Below are 14,581 nucleotides of genomic sequence, written 5' to 3' on the forward strand. Positions count from 1 at the left end.
TGCACACCAGTCCCACCACTGGCCTACCTGGAGGGGGGCAGTGTGGGCCCATTTCTTGTGGTCTCAGCATGTGGCTCCCCAGGGCTGATACTCAAGCTTGCTGTTAAAATGTCTAAGGTTTTTTTCCCCCAACAGTTACTTCAAGGGGTCCCTGTGTGGACAGGAGATTGTCATCTGAATACATTTTCCTGGGCCCAGTGACGGGAATAAAACCGCATAGACCAAGAGCAGAGCAATGTGCCTTGAAGTCTCCTGGGTTCCACCCATCTTAGAGCAGCTCAGGTGAACCTGGCTGAGCTGCGTGGCCTCCTTTTGTCCATCTGCTGAAAAGGTTTATGGGATAAGCCTGTTGCCACCAGCACAATACAGTTTCTGGGGTGTGAGAATTGCCCGTTTCTCTAAATTTCCCTCCTCCTGTTCGCTGAGACTTCAAACCCCTTGAACAGAGGACGAAGACTTCCCTTTCCATGTCTTGTATCCCCATGAAGATTAAAAGGCTTGCTAAATAATTTTTCCTCCTGAGGGAAGATTTTGATCTTGGGGACAGAACTCTTAGACTTGTCTTAGAGATCCTCCAGACTTCCCAGGTGGCATTAATGGTAAAGAACCCACCTACCCATGCATGAGACTCAAGAGACGTGAGTTCAATCCTTGGCTCAGAAAGATCTCCTGGAGGAGGAAATGGCAGCCCACTCCAGCGTCCTTGCCTAGAGGATCCTATAAATAGAGGAGCCTGGTGGGCTACAGTCCATAGGGTCGCACAGAGTTGGACTCAACTGAGCAACTAAACACAACACGGAGAGATTGGAGAGATTTTTAATGAAGACATCACTTAGCACCTGGAAGTGCTAGGCATGGGGACAGGAGTTGGGAGGTAAAAAGGTGAAGCAGATAGAATCCCCTTTCTAGTATCCTGCCTCAGAAAAAAAAAGTTCTGTGGAAAAGAAATTTAAATTGTGGAAATAATGTGCGCAGCGGAAGCCATCACAACCTGCTACATTTTGGTCTTCGGCCTGGGTCTTCTGGTGCAAACGGGCACTGCTGCAGCTGGTGCTGTGGGTGAAGCAGCCAGCTCTTTTTTCCCCCTGGGTCGCCTTCCTGGAGTCCCCACTTTCCTCCTCGCCTGAGCTCTGTGTCGCCTTCACCTTCCTTTTAGCTCCTTGTAGCAGGGATGACCCCATTTTTAAAACAACACATAAATCCATTTTGTTACAGTGATGGACTCAGGCATTTTGCTTGTTAATGCTCATGTTAAAAGAGCCAGAATATTGAAGATCTTCACAGGATTTTATGAATAAATTATCTAAAAAATCTCCTTCTGTGACTACCGAATAATGAGAGCCTAACTTTACTTCACCAAAATCAAACACGCATGAGTTTTCAAGCCATTTTACTGACCTTTCAACCTATGCTCCCGTTTTGGATTCCATTATATTTTAATAGTGCTTTTGAACAAAGCACATTAGGAGCTTACAAACAAATGTTAGATAGCTTCATTCTGGTTCTGAGACACCAAAGTCAGAAATGACATTAGATTTTGTAAAAAGGGCCCCTAATTTTGTGCTTATTATCCATGTGATGGTTCCTAATAAAGTATTTATTAACAACCTTGAGGTTATCATATAAGTTACATCGATGTGTCTTTCACTTTTTTCCCCTTCCCTCAAGTGAGCATATGGGCTGGATCAAGGAGGTGTGAAATTCCACAGAAACTGCACAGGAAGGTTAAGCGTTTGTGTTGGGGGTGGAAATCTTTTCTAACCTCCTCCTAATAGGGAGCTTGGAGAAGAAAACTGAGATGTAGATTTGACTTGGCAGGAAGGATAGTTGAAACCACTATTTCTATATATTTAACCAAGCCCTCCTTCTATGATCCAACTCAACTGTATTTGTATTTCAGAGTGTCTCTTAGTTGACCTTGCCTGAGAGAACATTCTGTGCTGAGATAAATGAAAATAAACACTAGAAAAATTTGAGAGTGAGCTGTCATATCTTCCACAGAAAGCTAAGTCTCTTCACTGTAGAGCCCATCTTGAGTTAAGAATTGCTTGTTTCCCATGCTGAGGGGTACAAGAATATATTTTGATGGGTTATAAGACTTATGTAAAGGAGAGACTCTTCCTCGCTCCCCACCAACCCCATAGAACAATTTGAAAACTCTTTTTGAAAAGAAATTGTTTGTGCATATTTTCCCACCTCTGTTACCCTAAAGCCCAGAAAACAAAAAATAAGTATAAATTAGCCTAAGTATGTTGCCAGTGCCAACTTGGATTTACGAGGCTCCAGCAGAAGAAGGGGTGAAGATTGTAAAATGGAGAGAAACCTTCCTCCTGGACATTCATTGACTGACCTGATCTTTGTGTCAGACTCGAGGAGTCTGGGAAGATTAAGAAGAAGCAGCTCGTGGCAGAATCTACCCTCAAATGGAATTGGTACAGAATGTAGAATAAGTTGGCGGGGGGTGAATTTCAGGGGGTAAGAGGAGGGGAAAAGGTTGAGACCCTCCTAATGTTTGTATATATAGAGAGAGACTGCTCTATTGAAACCTCACGAAACAGCAAACCCCCAAACTACAACTGATACACGCAAAAGAAAAAGCAACCCAAGTAACACTACAGATGGTCATCAAACCACAAGAGAAGAGAACAAAAGAGGAAGGAACGGATAGAGACCTACAGGGATTTCCAAGGGGTACAGATTCCATCCTTGGCGGGGGAGCTAAGACCCCACATGCCTTGAGGCCAAAAAAAAAACAAAACATGGAACAGAAGCAATATTGTAACAAATTCAATAAAGACTTTAAAAATGGTGTATGTCAAGAAAAAAAAAATCTTAGAAAAGATCACTAAAAATAAAACCCCAAACAAAAAAATAGGAACATACTGATGATTACCTTCTAACGTGACTGCATAGCTTCTGACCTCAGGTGTCACTGCAATGTCTGTCCCAGTCTGTGCGTTTGCCCTGCAGGGTCAAGGGGGAATCCCAGTGAGCCCCACAAGTTCCCCCAGCTGACAGACAACCTACGGGCTTGATGGCCTTTCTGTCGTCCTGACTTTGATCTCTAATAGTAAAACTTCAGACTCGATTCAATAGCAGTTTGAGAAAGCCCAGCTGGACTTGGAGTCACAAATCCAGGTTCCAGTGCAGGCTGTCGTCCACTGGTGCTGTCACTGTAGCGTGTGCGAAAGGCAGAGGGTCAGGAAGCAGAAGGTCTGAGTTCACGTCCTGACTGTGGTGTCCTGCTTGGATGATGTTAAGACTTTGTCACCTGTTGATGTTGACTTACCAACCTGAGTCAGATGTTGGTCATAATGTTGCGGTTGGGATGCTAATGAGTGGTGTTTGGCAGAGGGACCCTTCTCTGTAGGTCCTCAAGGGAGATAGAGATGCAATTGCCAAGACAATAGAATGCACATGAGAGCTCAGTTACTTAAATAGGAGGTTGTGGGGTAGTGTAGCTATACTATTTCATTCAATCTAATCCCCACAACATCTTCCAGGCATAAAAGACAAAACAAAAAAGAGCTGAGTGGAAAAAAAAAAAAGCCCCAGTAGCCAGATAGCCAGTGACAATTATGCCTGGGATGTTGTCTAAAGATGGGCTGTGCTGTTTCCTAGACATAAACAGTCTCACAGGACACCAACCTCAGACAAGGTCATGGTGTGATCATGATGAAATGAAATAAGACCACTTTGTAAGTTTGCCCAAGTGTGGACAAAAACCAGATCCCTGAAAACCACAAAATACCAAACCTCCCTCCTGGACCAGTTCCCAGTCACTGCTGCTACTGGACCAGTGATGGCGTCAGCACCACTCCCATCTGTCCTGGGTGAGATCTATTAAGATACACAAGCAAAGGACTAGCCCTGCTTCCTGACAGTACCTGGTCCAGAGCTAAACCCTGTTCCTTGAACCCTACCCCAAATCGCCAAACCAAAGCCTTGATCCTGTTTAAGTTCTAACAGCCTCTTACTGAAATCCCCCATGCTTCCCCCACAGTGTGTGGTCTCTCTGAGCTTTAAACACACTTGTGAACCACAGCTGTAGTCCTGGAGGTCTGGCTGGAGAGCATGGAGTCAGGACTTGCTGGACTGAGAGGTCAGCTGCTTCCTGGGGTCAGCCTGTGGCTGCTGACCTCATGGCTGCAAAGGAGAAAGCCAGTTCAAGGTTGTCATGAGCGTCCTGAGACCTCAATCTGCAGTGACTCCCACCCAGAGGGAATGCAGGTGTAGGGCTGATTGCCAAGGAGGCTTCTTACAAGTAGCTTTGGATGAATCTGGGCCTCATTTTTCCCTAACCTGTAAAAGAAAGAGATAACAGGGCCATGATGTGTAGAAACTGCTAGAAAGCAGAAGAGGAATTTAATATGATTATGAGCAGGATATGGTAACACTATTTATTTATTGCTTACGGATTCCTGGCACCCCCATACCTACGCTTAGACTCCCTCAGGCTCAGCTGTGTCTGTCTCTAGAGCCCTTGAGTTCACTGTCAGAACCCCTGTTTGGGGCAGGGTCTGAAACCAGTAAGATGGGGCCTGAGCTCCACCTGTAGGAAGAGTACAAAATCTCCTTCAGGAATTCCAATTTTCTATAGCAGACAAGGTCTCAGTTCTTTCCAGATCTTCTGTATGTGCCAAAGAGCTCTGTATTTAGAAGCATACAGTTGGGTTGGAATAAGAGCAGAGGAGGATGAAGACAGGTAGCAGAAGAGGTGATTGAAGACTTGTGCTGGGTCTAGTGCCCTCTAGTGGTGATGGTCTAAAATAGCTCCTGATTTTTTCTCAAAATTGTTGGACATGTCTTGCTTTTATTTTATATACATTATTTGTCCATGGGTTTTTAATAGAAACAAGCCAACCTAAAATCTGACAACAGTTACCTTGGCTCGAAGCCAAGGGTTAAGTTAAACAGGCCGTCATCTTTCAGCAAGATGGGGCAACACAGGGTCAAAGGAGAGAGGAAAGAAACCTCCTTGAAGACAGAGACTGTCCTGTTCACCTCTGAAGTGTCATGGCTAGAGAAAGATGAAAACAAGAGCATGAAGTCTAGCAGGAGTTAGAGAGAAGAGGACTATTGGTTCCTGGTCTAACTTAGATTGTTAATGTCACAAAGCAGAAAGGGAAGAAAAAATATGGAAGGAAAGAAAAATAATGACATCTTTGAGAAAGTGATGTAAGGGTTTAAATCAAAGATCTAAGAGCTACTGTCTTCTTTTGGGAAGTGACAGGAGAGCTGCCCACAGAAAGCCAGCTAAGGTGACAAGGCATAATTTACTCCTTACAGTCCAACTAGAGTGCAAACATGCTATTTTATTTTTGTTCTTGTTGTTCAGTCGCTCAGTTGTGTCTGACTCTGCCACCCCGTGGACTGCAGCATGCCAGGCTTCCCTGTCCTTCACCATCTCCCAGAGCTTACTCAAACTCATGTCCATTGAGTCGGTGATGCCATCCATCCATCTCATCCTCTGTCGTCCCCTTCTCCTCCTGCCTTCAATCTTTCCCAGCATGAGGGTCTTTTCTGGTGAGTCAGCTGGTTGCGTCATGGGGCCAAAGTATTGGAGCTTCAGTTTCAGCATCAGTTCTTCTAATGAATATTCAGGATTGATTTCTTTTAGGATTGACTGGTTTGATCTCCTTGCAGTCCAAGGAATCTCAAGAATCTTCTCCAGATTTTATTTTGCTATGCACATTTTGGCTAAAGTTCTTCACAAGCTATTGATTTTTGTGATAAAGCCTGTGAGGCCTCACAGGGAGCTGATGGTTTGAGATTTTCTGGGAAATTGTTTTGCATTTTGGAGCAGTCTTACATTATTCTTGTAGAGACCTGTATTTGTAATCCTATCTGCTGACCCCAAACTTTAGCATATGTAATAGAACTTTAATTACATCAGACTCAGTATTTTTCTCTTCTCTGGATATATAGGAAGTGAAGTATTGGATGGAAAGTCTGTAGTGAAATCTAAGAAGAGGAGTGTGAATAGTGAATGTTAGAAGTGTGAGAACATTCAATAAAGAAAAATTGCAAAGCGGAGCGGAAGGGAACAGGGAGAAAGAACGTGTGTTAATCTTCGTAGGCGAGGCTGGTTAGCATGTGACTTCTGTCACAGGAAGAGTTAGATGAAGCTGGCTGAAAGCATCTATTTTAAAATAGATTTCAAGGAAGGCAGATACATTTTAAAACTTTATTATGGGAAATTTTAAACATGTACAAAAGTAGGATACAGAATAGAATGGATTTCTGAACCTCCATGAACCTGGAGCTCAGCTTCACCAGTTAACTATGGCTATTCCTGTTTCAGACAGAACTCTCAGATCATACTGGAAAGTTACCAAACTAACAAACTTTCCACTCTTCAGAATATCTAAACTGGTAGAAGATGACATGTGCGGTGTAGTATGGCTTGCATTAACCACCGTCTCTAAGGGATTATCTGCCTAGTTGTTTGTTCCTCTGACTTGAAATACTGTGTCATTCCTCTTAGTTGAAATGTCCTCACATAATGCAGGGTTTTGTTAGTTTTTTGGTGATACAGAGGCATTGTGGTTGAAATAAGCTTACTTTGTATAGTGGCTAAATAATGTGAAATATAGTGGAACTTAAGCTGTAGTGTTTGAAGGTGACCACATTTATTTGGAAAATTATAACAAAAATAATGGCACTTTACTATAGAATATGCATGATCTCACATGTATATATGCAAAAGTGAAAAAGCCCATGGCTGTTTCACATGCTTTCTGTTACAGGTTTTCACTTTTCCATCTGCCCCCTACTTCTGGAATTTCCCCAAAGAGATGGGGTTAGTCTCAACATTTGTTTGTCTCTGGCTTTTCCTGTTGGTATTTTTCCTCATGACGTGTCATTAGCTGTTTTCACCGGTTAATGGATTAAACTGAAGAATGCAAGAGAGAGGAAGGACGTTCCTGGATAAGAATGCAAGTTTTCCATAGTCATGTTAAGAACTGGAAGCCCTGAGACCTTAGCAAGACTTGCTTCATTGTTTTCCAAGTCAGAATTACCTAAAATAAGGAGGTGGGGCTGGTAGAAGTTGCCAGGCGTTGAAGCAGGGTCACAGTTCTGTACGGTGGACCCTCGCAGCAGAAGAGGACTACAGGTCCATTTCATTTTCCTGAATCTCTGTCTACCTGATGCCTGCAGAGCTTCAGGGCATTGGGCAGGAAAGAGAAAAGAGTTGGTCTTAGTAGTCAAGGTAGGGCAGGATCCAGAGGGTTTTATACAAGGAACTCACCTTCTCTGTTCCATTGTTCAAATGATCAAAGGCTGAAATTCTCAAACTTTTCATTTAGTAATAGTACCATAATCTTTTTGAAAAATAAAATGTTACGTAAAACCTTACTATTGTAAATATGTACATAGTATTTTATATGTTATTTTATTGGTAGAGTTCTTTAATAACTAAGTCATGTCCAACTCCTTTGTGATCCTGTGAACTGTAGCCCACTAGGCTCCTCTGTCCATGGGATTTCCCAGGCAGGAATACTGGAGTGGGTTGCCATTCCCTTCTCCAGGGGATCTTCCCAACGCAGGGATTGAACCCGCATCTCTTGCATTGGCATGCAGATTCTTTATAGATGAGCCACCGGGGAAGTCCTAGTGTATGGTTCTTTTATAAATAAATTTTGAAAGTTAATGAGAACAAAATGGCTACTTGAAGAACATGAAATTTTGGAAGTGGCAATCTGCTATTGGTCTCAGCATTCAGTTTGTATCTGAATTTTGTTTTTGTTCACAGAGGATTAAGACAATCCGAGTTCACACAAATATATAATTGCAAATTCCTCTTTTGTTTCTGTTGTTTTGTAAACAACTGTCTTGTATTATCCAAGATTCTTTACAATAAAGGAAGGTAGTAGAAGAACTTTTGAGGTCTTCATAAAAATAAGCTAACCTCCCAATTTATCTCAGTTGGGGTCTTCCAATGAGTTTAAATTTGATTTATAACACCCTTGAGTATATCTGTTGATTATTTAACCAAGTTGTATTTTATAAGTGAAATCTTAACACATTTGTGGAACCCCCAAAGCAAGGTTCCATGAAACACAGTTTGAAAACCAACAATCTGATGTTAAAAAGGTAAGGCTTCCTTTTATTTCCTTACCCAAACATCTTTAAGCCTTTAATAGGGCACCATCATGGCTTTTCCCCTTTTAGAGAAAGCATTGAACTATTTTTTTTTATGCTTTATTGAGATACAATTAACAGATAACTTTGTGTATGTTTAAGATATACAATGTAATGATTGACATATGTATGTACTGCAAATAAATACCACAGTAAGGTTAGTTAACACATCCATCACCTCGCATAGTTACAATGTTTTGTTTTGTGGTGAGAGCTGTGTTACAACTTTCAAATAGTGTTGAACTCACTGTAACTCAATTTCACTAAGATTGGTGGGAGTCTTCTCTAAGACTGTTGGTGGGAGGATGGAGAGGAGGGTACAGCAGCCAGCTTGTTCTGCCTAGGTCCCTGCATTCCTGTCTCCCTTCCCTCCCCTCTGCTCCCGCATTGGTATAAAGAGGGTATGTTCCAGTTCAAAAGAGAATCATCAAGAACATGGACTTAATAGTCCTTCCATCAAGACTTCCACATTCAGTATCCCATGGCTCACACCGTGCTTTCTACGAAGTTGTCCGTTTGCTGGCTGTACTGGTAAGCTAGCCTAGCTGATATAATCCCTGGCATGCTTTTGCAAGTATTAGTTATTTTGACTACATATCTATTGAGCAACTGCTATGTGCCAGATACTAAGCTAAGCTCTTTGTATGAGTTTCCTCCTTGGGGTCTCACCACTCTGAGACAGGGTCTGGTATCACCATTCCCATTTAGAGATGAGAAAACTGAAGCTGGGACTTCCGGAGTACACTGAGAATCTTTCTGGAGCACTTTGTTCTGGTACCACTCGAGCTATCTGGTTCGAATTCCAGGTATAAATAATGAGGTAGTTTAGAACTTCTGTTTATCTGCGGAATAGAAAAGTGAAAATGATTTTCCAGGCAAGAATACTGGAGTGGGTTGCCATTTCCTGCTCCAGAGGATCTTCCCGACCCAGGGATTGAACCTGGGTGTCCTGCATTGTAGGCAAACGCTAGACCTTTCCCTCTAATAACACAGCTGCAGGCTCTAAAATCCAATGAACACAAATCAGGATATGGGCTCTGCTGCTTACCAGCTCTGTATTATTCGTCAGTCTCAGTTTCCTCGTCTGTCAAACAGATAATGAAAATAACACTCACATCCAATGTCATTGTGAGGATTACATGAGATGAAGTATGTCAGGCATATAACACAATACCTACTCTTGTGTTCAGGGCATTAAGTACATTCAATGTTGGAATGTGTTTGGAAAGTATTTGCTGTTATTTTGTCATTAATTCATTAATAGAACTGCCTGAACAAAATGGTACCCATCAAATCTTCCACTTAAGCACATATTTAAAATAAGAATAAATGATGTTGTCTGGATTAATCCAGACAACATCATTTATTCTTATTTTAAGAGTACATCATGAGAAACGCTGGACTGGAAGATACACAAACTGGAATCAAGATTGCCGGGAGAAATATCAATAACCTCAGATATGCAGATGACACCACCCTTATCGCAGAAAGTGAAGAGGAACCAAAAAGCCTCGATGAAAGTGAAAGTGGAGAGTGAAAAAGTTGGCTTAAAGCTCAACATTCAGAAAACAAAGATCATGGCATCCGGTCCCACCACTTCATGGGAAATAGATGGGAAAACAGTGGAAACAGTGTCAGACTTTATTTTTCTGGGCTCCAAAATCACTACAGATGGTGACTGCAGCCATGAAATTAAAAGATGCTTACTCCTTGGAAGGAAAGTTATGACCAACCTAGATAGTATATTCAAAAGCAGAGACATTACTTTGCCAACAAAGGTTTGTCTAGTCAAGGCTATGGTTTTTCCTGTTGTCATGTATGGATGTGAGAGTTGGACTGTGAAGAAAGCTGAGTGCTGAAGAATTGATGCTTTTGAACTGTGGTGTTGGAGAAGACTCTTGCAAGTCCCTTGGACTGCAAGGAGATCCAACTGGTCCATTCTGAAGGACATCAGCCCTGGGATTTCTTTGGAAGGAATGATGCTAAAGCTGAAACTCCAGTACTTTGGCCACCTCATGCGAAGAGTTGACTCATTGGAAAAGACTCTGATGCTGGGAGGGCAGGAGGAGAAGGGGACGACAGAGGATGAGATGGCTGGATGGCATCACTGACTCGATGGACGTGAGTCTGAGTGAATTGCGGGAGTTGGTGATGGACAGGGAGGCCTGGCGTGCTGCAATTCATGGGGTCGCAAAGAGTCGGACATGACTGAGTGACTGATCTGATCTGATGTATATAAATATAATTTAATTTATTTATGTTTGACTGTTCTGAGTCTTCGTTGCTGTGTGCAGGTTTTCTTTAGCTTCGGCAAGTGGGATGTACTCTTTGTTGGGGTGCTTGGCTTTCTCATTGCAGAGCTTCTCATTGTAGTGGCTTCTTTTATTTCGGATCACGGGCTCTAGGGCTCCTGGGCTTCAGCAGTCAGAACCTGCAGGCTCTAGAGCTCGGGCTCGGTAGCTGTGCCCCATAGGCTCAGTTGCTCTGTGACACAGGGGATCTTCCCTAGACCAGGGATTGAACTGGTTTCCCCTGCATTTCAAGGGGCCTCCCAACCACAGGATCACCAGGGAAGCCCTGCCTGGATTAATCTAATGAAAGAAATGAGATAATGCTAAAACCATCTAGCTTAATTCTTTGATCCTTTTAAAGTATCATCTCCTCTGGAAAGACACCACCTCATATTGGGCCTCTACCATGGCCAGTTCTAAAGTTAACGTTTGATATCTTCTTTTCCCTTTGGGCAGGTGGGAGTCTCAGCATAGGTGAATGTTGTTTGAGGCAAGTCAACAAAAAAGAGAGCAGAGAGACCCGAGATCATCAAGCTGTCACCCTTGCATTTTGTGCAAACTTCTGTAAGTATCTCTGGGAGCAGTTTGTCCCCGGGAGTGGGAAGCTGATGCTGGTGTCTAATGAATCAGTGCTGTCCCCACAGGGGCTGTTTCTGCCCCTGCAGGACAGAGGGGCTTGCCGGCTGCAGGCCTTTGTGGCCGTGGGGCTCAGCGAGGGGCAGTCAGCTTGCTGTGTCCCAGACTCCCAGATACTGTTCACTCCTGGGCCCAGAGGGATAGTGAACGGGGGGCCTGGGGTGAGGGCTTCTTTGTCCCTGTCCACCCGCTGAAGGTTGGCCCAGTAAACCAGCTGCCATTTTTTTATTGTACATTTAAGTTACATATAAATAATTAGAAAATTATAGAAGTGACATACGAATCATGATTATAGTTAAAAATTCAACAAGACCTGGTTAAATAGAGTAAAAATGAAAGTTTCTCCTTTCTCCCAACTCTGTTTCTTTCTCCAGAGATAACTACTAATGAAAGTTGTAGAAGACTCTTCTAGACCTTTTCTTGCATTAACACACATCTGTGTGCCAGAGATAATATTAACATGTACATATGTATTTAGTTTTGATTTTTAAACATAAATGTGGGACTTCCCTGGTGGTCCAGTGGTTAAGACTCCTTGTTTCCACTGTAGGGGATGTAGGGGGTTTTATCCCTGGTCACCAACTCCAGTGTTCTTGCCTGGAGAATCCCAGGGACGGGGGAGCCTGGTGGGCTGCCGTCTATGGGGTCGCACAGAGTTGGACATGACTGAAGTGACTTAGCAGCAGCAGGGAACTAAGATCATGCATGCCACGAGGTGAGTCCAAAAAAAGAAAGAGAAAATGTAAATGTTTTAAAATATTATTCTGCAACTTGCTTCCCTCTCCCCCAACTTAATAGCCTTGGAGATCTTTATGTACCTGAGCTACTTCATTAAAAAAAAAAAAAAAAAGGTACTGCATACAGTTCCATAACATGGACATACCATAACTTATTTAAAAACATTTAGGTCCTTTTTTGCTGTGATAAGCAACCTTGCAATAAGTATCTTTGTACATATATCTTTATGCAAACAGCATTTTTAATTTAAACTTACAACTTTCCCCCTTAGTGCAGGAAGGATTTATACCTGTAGGCTTGGAAGATTTAGCTGTCTATGTGCAAATGTTGCATTAGTCCAGGGAAGCACTTGGGGAAATTAGAGGGACTCTAAATCTTGGACAGGAATGAACACGGAACTTCAGAACTAGTCTGGTTTATGAATACTTAGAGATTTCTTAGTTTCCTGTTGGTTTAATGTATGTAGACGCTAGAGCCATCATCTAAGGAGTCATCATTATAGCATAGTAGACTTGATGTCTATCCTCATCTGGTGTCTGAAATTCTTTCAAGTGTCTGAGAGCCAAGAGAGAGGCTTGAAAACTGATAGTGTGTGGTTTTCTGTTGTTTCCTTTCCACCAGCATATAGACTTTCCATCTGGTCCACTTGTGAAACTCGCCTTCTTGCTGAAATGTTTTTCCTTGATTGGGGTTGTTTTGTAACTGTTGCTAAGGTCACATGACTTAAATTGTCAATGCCACAAAATGTATTCTTATTCTACTATTCTTGAGATAAAATTTGTAAATTGAAAAGTTGAAGGGTAGGACTTGGAGAGAGAATTTAAGAAGCTACGGTTGAGCTAAAGTCCTTAATGAGAGTGAGAGTATCTCCTCCTGCTTTGACGTCAGGGTCTCTTGAATCATCTAGTCTGTCTGTCAGATAATCCCTGTCACAGTGATTAATAAATCCACTTAGGCTGAGGGTGGCTTCTTGCGAAACACTGAGAGGCGACAGGGTGAAAGGCTAGAATCCAAACCCAGACTAGAATGGATTTGGGTTTCCGGAGCCATTGTTCCCCAACCTGACTACATCAGAACCATCTAGAAGCTTTCAATGTAATTTCCTGGATCTCACCCCACACCTACTGGATCACAGACTCTGGCCTGTGGTGACAGTTCACCCATAAGCATTTGTTACCTAAGTAGAAACAAGTTATTCGTATATAGTTTGTAATAATTGCCTTCTCCGATAGCACATATACATTTATGCATATGGTGATTTTAGTGATTATTATAACGTGTTGAAAGGTAATATTTTGCCAATACAGCAGCTAGAAAGGAGCTGACATTTAGCTTGTCACAGTCACAAGTGTAAATGTCATTCCTTCACCTACAAGACATATGACAATCACATAGGCATCTCTCCATGTCTGTTGCCAAAAGCCTAGTCCAGCCTACTTTATGTCTTGTCTGGACCAACCTTCTTTACTGCTTCCTCCAATCCATTCACTCATGGGCTTCCCAGGTGGCGCAGTGGTAAAGAATTCACCTGCCAATACAGGAGACCCAAGAGATGTGGGTTCTACTCCTGGGTTGGGAAGATTCCCCTGGAGTAGGAAATGGCAAACCACTCCAGTATTCTTGCCTGGAAAATTCCATGGAGAGAGAGGCTGGTGGGCTACAATCCATGGGGTTGCAAAGAGTCAGATATGACTGAGCATGCACACGTACAGTCCGTTCATGGTGCCTGCCTGCTAGGTTGCTTCAGTTGTGTCCAGCTCTTTGCGACGCTATGGACTGAAGTTTGCCAGGCTCCTCTCCAGACAAGAATACTGGAGTGGGTAGCCATTCCTTTCTCCAGGGGATCTTCCCAACTGAGGGATAGAATGCCCGTCACTTGCACCTCTTGCATCAGCAGGAGAGTTCTTTACCAATAATGCCACCCAGAAAGGCCATTCATGGTACAGAAGCCTGAGGGATTACTTTTACCTTTTTATTTTGAAAAATTGCAAACCTACAGAAAAGTTGCAAGAATAGAGTAATAAGCACCTATATACCCTTTCCCTGGATTTACTGATTGCAATATTTTGCCGTATTTGCTTTCTCTCTTTAAATATGTATGTCTTATTATTATTACTATTATTATTCACATTATTATTTTTGCAGATACACTGGAGAGTACACTGGAGACATCATGGCCCTTCACTTCTAAACATTTCAGCCTGTATCCTCCAAGAACAAGAGCAACCTCTTAACACAGTAACTACAGTACAATGATCAAATTGGGAAATTTGACATTGATTCAATACTATTATTTAATTTATAGTCCATAGTCAAAATTCACAAGTTGCGCCCAAAATATGCTTTATAGCATTCTTTTTTCTTCCAGGATCTGGCCCCCAGCAAATATTTACTTTGTCTTTTGTAACATTAGACTCTTTGGAAGGGTACAGACCTGTCATTTACACAACACTCCTCCATCTGGGTTCATCTGAGGTTTTCTCATGAGTAAATAAATGTGGGTGATTCATTTTGGATAGGTTCTGTTTCTGAGCATCACATTCGGGGTCGGAGGTGCCATGGTAAGTCATCAGCCCGTGGTTCTTCTGGGTTATCACCCTCCAGAGGCATCTCATTGACCTAGCCTTTTCACATCATCTCTCCAGCCACACTGGGTTTCCTCTAGTTCCTTCAGCCCGTTAAACCCTCACTGTGGAAAGCTCTTCCTCATTCTTCTCACAGTTGATCATTTCGAACATTCCATAAGCTTGCCCAAGAAAAAGAGAGTGAGG

General features: G+C 42.5%; 1 long non-coding RNA gene across 1 annotated transcript; it reads left to right on the forward strand.

Moving 5' to 3' along the window:
* The first annotated feature begins 5,502 nt into the window (after window positions 1-5,502).
* Window positions 5,503-14,076, forward strand: LOC105002860. Its single transcript, XR_827037.1, has 3 exons — window positions 5,503-5,526; window positions 10,893-11,000; window positions 13,956-14,076. It is a non-coding gene; the product is annotated as an uncharacterized LOC105002860 (long non-coding RNA).
* The last annotated feature ends 505 nt before the right edge of the window (window positions 14,077-14,581 follow it).

Source organism: Bison bison, unplaced genomic scaffold (genome assembly GCF_000754665.1).
Source record: "Bison bison bison isolate TAMUID 2011002044 unplaced genomic scaffold, Bison_UMD1.0 scf7180017864458, whole genome shotgun sequence".
Taxonomy (NCBI): domain Eukaryota; kingdom Metazoa; phylum Chordata; class Mammalia; order Artiodactyla; family Bovidae; genus Bison; species Bison bison.